This window comes from Pinus tabuliformis, chromosome 1_1 (genome assembly GCF_031772625.1).
Source record: "Pinus tabuliformis cultivar Carrire ecotype Pingquan chromosome 1_1, CPIR1, whole genome shotgun sequence".
Lineage (NCBI taxonomy): Eukaryota > Viridiplantae > Streptophyta > Pinopsida > Pinales > Pinaceae > Pinus > Pinus tabuliformis.
Window position 1 is genome coordinate 488,572,945 of NC_142297.1, and position 5,077 is coordinate 488,578,021.

Consider the following 5,077-nt stretch of genomic DNA (forward strand, 5'->3'; position numbering starts at 1 on the left):
CTTGCTGACCCTCCAAGAGCGTATGGTATGTGTGGCCAAATTTTGGGTCACTTTTGTAGAGAAGTGGCCAATCAGAAGTCTCATGCCCACAAGAGTTAAGCACAATAGTTAACGCCATGATCGGTGGTCGGATGAGGCAGTCTGCAACATTATTTGTGCTTCCCTTCTTGTACTTGATATTCAAATGGAACTGTTGCAGGTATGTGGACCACTTATGATGGCGATCATTCTGTAGCTTCCCTTGCATCTGTATGAACTGCAAGGGTCGGTGGTCTTTGTGGATGACTGTTTCCTTCCCCAAAATGTAATGCTTCCATTTTCAACAGGCTTGCACAAGGGAATACATCTCTTTATCATAAGTGGTATACTTCTAGACTGTGTCTAAAAGTCTCTCACTGTGATATGCCATTGGATGACCCAGTTGAGTAAGGACTACCCCAATAGCATGGTCAGAGGCATCTGCCTCAATCTCAAATGGTTGTTGCAAGTCTGGTAATGTGAGCACTAGTGCAGAGCAGAGGCGATGTTTCAACTCTGCGAATGCCTTCTGTTGAGATTCAGACCAAAAGAAATTTTCTTTCGCTCCTCCTTTGGTGACTTGAATCAAGGGCCAAGTGATATGAGAGAACCCCAACACGAACCTACGGTAGAATTTGGCAAGACGCAGAAAGCTGCGGAGCTCTGTCAGAGTGGTTGGGGTTGGCCAATCCTGAATTATTTGGATCTTGGCTGGATCCACATGCACCCCCCATTAATCAATAATGTATTCCAGATATTGAACCTGGGTCATGCCAAAAGTTCATTTCTCCAAATTAGCACACAGATTGTGTTGCTGCAGTGTTTGGAGAACCTGTCAGATGTGGTGGAGGTGCTCTTCTCAGCTCTTGTTGAAGATCAAGATGTCATCCAAGTATACCACTACAAATGAGTTGGTGAATGGTCATAAAATGTCATCCATGAGCCTCATGAAGGTTGCAGGAGCATTCGTCAACCTAAAAGGCATAACCAACCATTCAAAAATTCCCTCCTTGGCTTTGAAGGCAGTCTTCCACACATCAGAGGGTTTGATTGGTACCTGGTGATATCCAAACTTCAAGTCGATCTTGCTGAAATATTTTCCTCCCTTGAGTTGGTCCAGAAGGTCATCAATCTGTGGGATCGAGTACCTATTCCAGACAGTGATCTTGTTCAACGCCTGATAGTCAATACAGAGTCTCCAAGTCCCATCCTTTTTCTGTACCAACACAATCGAGCTCCCACAGGGCGATGAACTCGGCTGAATGTGACCTTTCTGTAGCAGCTCCTGAATTTTCCTCTTGATTTCATCGTTCTCCAGAACGGAGCGTCGATAGATTGGTCCATTGGGTAATGACACACCTGGGGTTAGATTGATGGAGTGCTTGACCTAACAGTGCAGAGGCACCCTTGCGGGGGAGGTGAATATGTCCTCGTACTCCTCCATGACCTTGTCCATCTGTTATTTTTGTGTGGAGGGGCATTGTCTAGAGATCGTGGCCACTATCTTCTTCTTTCCTTGAGGGCGTATCATCAGGAAAAAAAATTTCCCAGTTTTTGAAATTAGCTTACTGCATTGTTTTGTAGTAACTAAAGAGATGGCGGTAGGCGAGGCGACCTCTATTATCCTATACAACTTATTTCCTAATGTAACAATAACAGAGCAAGGCCTTGATTCATACTCAACAAGTCTCTTCCACAAGTATGGTTGGCCTAATAATACATCACAAACATCAAGGGGAGCAATGTCACATAATACATCATCCATGAAGGGCTTGATGGTGTATGGAAGGAGGTATTGTTGGCTCACGTGTAGATCCTGTCCTTGGTGAAGCCTCCCGATGGTGTACGGTTGTGGGTGTAATCTGGTTGGTAAGCCCATCCACTTCACGACCTCTACTCCAATGAGGTTCTTTTGGTTCCCGCTTTCAACAATGAACTGTAGCCGGGAACCCTTCACCCACATCTGGGAGTGGAAGAGATGCTCCTCCTCATCTGTATCTTTTGTTTCCTCCTTCTGGATCTTTGTGATGTCGACGGTGGCGTTGGGCTTTGCATCAATAATATTCTTCCCTTTGTCATTCCCCTTGTTGGGTTCTGAATCAGAGTCGGATCATGCATCTTATTTTGAAGCCTTCAACTCGGCCACGAGTGATTTCTTGGACCGACACTCACTTGTGTTGTGGGTGGAGCTCTTATGGAACTCACACAACTTTCTGTGTCCTTCTTCGGCTTTACAGTGTTGTCCTTTTCTTGTGGCCTTGGCGGGTTGTCCTGGGTCATCCCGCGTTGGCTTTTTCCTTTGTTCTATGTTTTGGGGCACCTTTCCCTTTCTTTGGATTCACAGATCCAAAGTCTCGCTTCTTCCGTTTAAACTTTTGCTCGATCTTGACGGCATATCAGTATGTCGTATCAAGCGAGGAGATGTCCAGGAACTCCATCTCATCCTAGATGTATCTATGTAGGCAGCCACAGTACTTGAGTACCAAATGTTTCTCAGAATCCTTGATGCCCAACTTCGTGCACAGGGTATGAAAAACATTGGTAAACTCTGGCACATCTTGGTCCCTTCCCTGCCGTAGCGTGCTCCACTTTATGTATTTGTCCTCATAGCTCCCAATGGGGTAGTACTACTCCTTGATGGCATCTCGAAATGAATTCCAAGTGGGAGCGGTTGAAAACAGTGAGTTCATACTTTCATCCTTCCGCTCACAATATGTTTCCCACCTGTCCTTGACGTGGGGGGCGGCTATGAGAAGAGAAAAAGTAATCTTTTCTCGGTTGGAAAAATCATGAATGGAAAAATATACCTCTAACAAATTCAACCATTTATCTATGGTGTCTGCATCTATTTGGCCCTCAAATATGGGAATGTTAAAGTTTACTTGTACCTTAAAATGTGTGGAGCCTCAAGAGTGGCTATTGGATGTGGATGCGCTGCCAGTCGGCAACCGTTGAAATATCTGGGAAAAGTTATCCATCATCATGTTCCTTTGTTTCTCGAGGGCCTCTTCGAGCAATATTTTGATAGGATATCATGCTCCCTCGTCTTTCTTTTCTTCCTCCATGGGAGGTCATCAGGATTTACGAGGCTGGTCTTGCAAAGTTCGACCAGTTCGAGCCCTAACTCCTTATATCCTGACCTCGTTGAGGACATGCAAATAAAAACAGAGAAAGAGTAGACCGCTCTGATACAACTGATCCGAATTTAAACAGGAATGCAACAAATTATAGATATAACCATAAATACGAGGATGCATCGGAAATAACACTTCCTTTGATTAATATCAAATAATGAAATATGCTTACAAACAATATGGAAATGAGACTAGCTCAACATGGTAGCTTATCTCTGAGAAGAGATGTGGTGGCTACATGCCTCTAAACTGCATTACAATGAGGCTCAAGGGCCTTTTTATTATTGAACAATATGAGCAAACCCTGAACAACCAAAACCATAGCCCGAGGAGATGTAACACCAAGGGTTTATGGGCCCCGTTGGGGTTAGTTGGGCAGCCAACTTCCCAGGGTCATGACTTGGTCATATTATCTCTGTTTGACGTGCATGATACCCGTTGGAAAGATCTCTTCAAGGACCACGATGGAAAAAGAAACTCATCGAAAGTCGTTGGCAGTAGATTGCCAAAAAATTGTCGTTTAGGGCCTCAAAACGGATCCGAAATTTTAGGACCCGAAAAGCTACTAAAAATAGTAAATTGTGCTACAATTAAGGAAACTGAAAAACTGAAAGAAACAATGGTAGTGGTCCAAGTGGAATTGATGGGTGGCCACCAATATCCACCTGGATAAAAAACTGACCCAGGGGACCCCATCCCAACATTCACACATTACAAAGATGACATGATCATTGGAGTAGGAAATCAAACCAAACATCAAAGTTCTATTTGAGGGATGAAGCCCTAGAAGCATGTGTTAGAGAGCCGAAAGGCCTTACGGTTGATTGCAAGAAGCTAATAGGCCTTAAGGTTGACCTTGGGAGGGCCTTAAGGCTGATAATCAAGACTGGACGATCCTAGGAACTGGGTAGACTAGGCTACAGACATTGAAAGGGACAAGAAGTCTCAGATCCTAGATAATAGTCTAACAAAATTACCTTGAAGAAGTTATTCTACTATAAGAAACTTTTTGAACATGCATTTGTGAAGTGGAAGACCAACCTCAAAGAAGTTTGATAAAAAACTAGAAGGATGGTAGAATCAGATCAAGATTTGAAGTTGTTGAGAATAAAAAAGATTACTTATTGATTGTGGTGAAAGGGCATGCTTAAGCATACTAGACAAATCAGAGGTTCAAGAACTTGGATGAGGACCCAACTAGAAATAACATCTCTAGCATGCACATAACAACATTTGATGAGTCTTGATATTAAAGCCCTAATTACATATTAATGAAGTCTAATTGAAATTTATAGGAATAAATATTTTCTTAATATTCTAAGACTTGACCTAAGGTCAATCTCGTTAAGGTCATCAAAAATACTTTTCCAGGCCTTAGAACCAAACTAAGTAATATTGGAGGATTTTTCATATAATTTTTTCTCCTCCAATAATTTGAGCACCATGTCAACATGTTGAACATGATATTTCCAATAATTGTTGTAGATTAGTGTATCATCAAAAAATACTAATGAAATTTTTCTAAGGAAGGGTTTGTAAGTGGAATTCATTAAATCTTGAAATTTGGAACGTGTATTAGTAATTCCAAAATGCATGACCAAAAATTCACAATGACCTTCATGAGTTATGAATGTTTTTTTCAGAATGTCTTTTGTTTTGATTCTAATTTGATGATATCTTGAATGAAGGTAAGCTTGGTAATGTAAATTGCTCCATGCATTTCATCCAATAATTCATCAATGATAAGAAAAAGAGTTTTATCTTTAATAGTGATCTTGTTGATTTATATATAATTCAGACACATACACCATGATCCATCATTCTTGTGCACCAATACTACTAGATAAGAGAAAGAACTTTGGCTAGGTTGAATTATACCTTGTGGAGTAGGAATATCCTCTCTGTGGATAGAGACAATCCCTCTA